Source organism: Octodon degus, unplaced genomic scaffold (genome assembly GCF_000260255.1).
Source record: "Octodon degus isolate 3935 unplaced genomic scaffold, OctDeg1.0 scaffold00105, whole genome shotgun sequence".
Lineage (NCBI taxonomy): Eukaryota > Metazoa > Chordata > Mammalia > Rodentia > Octodontidae > Octodon > Octodon degus.
This window is the reverse complement of record NW_004524681.1, coordinates 3,700,656-3,701,931: the sequence shown is the minus strand read 5'-3', so window position 1 is coordinate 3,701,931 and position 1,276 is coordinate 3,700,656. Positions and strand designations below refer to the sequence as shown.

At 34.3% G+C, this 1,276-nt stretch overlaps 1 pseudogene; it reads left to right on the top strand.

Moving 5' to 3' along the window:
- Positions 1-5: 5 nt before the first annotated feature.
- Positions 6-361, top strand: LOC105743201 (annotated as a pseudogene).
- The last annotated feature ends 915 nt before the right edge of the window (positions 362-1,276 follow it).

Here is a 1,276-nt window from a genome sequence, read left to right as displayed (position 1 = left end):
ACCTTCAACTGAAAAATGTCATTGAGCGGCTCCAGGAAGCTAAGCACTCGGAGTTATATATGCAGGTGGATTTGGGCTGTAACTTCTTCGTTGACACAGTGGTCTCTGATACTTCACGCATCTACGTGGCCCTGGGATATGGTTTCTTCTTGGAGTTGACACTGGCAGAAGCTCTCAAGTTCATTGATCGCAAGAGCTCTCTCCTCACAGAGCTCAGCAACAGCTTCACCAAGGACTCCATGAATATCAAGGCCCACATCCACATGTTGCTAGAGGGACTTAGAGAACTCCCAAGGCCTGCAGAACTTCCCAGAGACGTCTCACCATTGATTTCTTCTTCCTGCCCTCCTGCGACATTAAAGAGCCTGAATGCCAAAAAAAAAAAAAAAAAAAAGTTTTCAATGTGATACTGTTCCATTTGTTGATTCTTGCTATTATTTCCTATTAGAGTTCTATTCTGCAGTCTTTGTCTGTCCCAATGATTGTTTTCTTTTAGCAGCTTGAAAGTTGAAGATCTTATACCTATGCTTTGACCCACTATTGAACTGATCTTTTTACAGGTTAAATGATAAGGGACATAATTTCAGTCTAATACATGTGCACATCCATTTTTCTCAGTACTATTATTAAAGAGGCTGTCTGCAGTATTCGTGGCTTTTTAAGAATCGTCTGACATAATGGCTTTTCTTTTTATTTTAATATGATACAGGTAGATATAAATAAAGAAAATATAAAAAGTACTTATTTTCTATAAAAAATAAAACAAAATTGCTTATCAAAATAGAGGATGATAAAAACCAAAATAGAAGATAATAATAATTAATGCACTGTATCATAATCATAAAAGAATGACCAAAATGTTATTCAAAGTACAAGTCCTATAGTAAAAAGGTTCTCTCTTACAAAGAAAGCACAAACAAACAAAAACACAAAGCTTTCTTATTAATGAACTAAGAGAAACTAGTATTATAAATGAAATAAATTAGTATGTGTATTAAGGGAGCCAGCGATATAGCTCAGTGGCATAAATGTCTGCCTGGCAGGTGCAATCCCTGGTACAAAAAAAAAGTACATGTGTTAAAATATTTTTATTTTTTTTTCTTTTCAAAGTTTTATTGATAAACATATAGCAATGAGACAGTTTCAAATCAAATCAAAAGTACAGTTTCAACAAATAATACACTGCATACATTCTTCCTAGTGGTTAATTGCTGTACAAGATGCAGACTTGTAATCCTACTTACAAACACCATTAGAAAAAATCATTCTATTCATT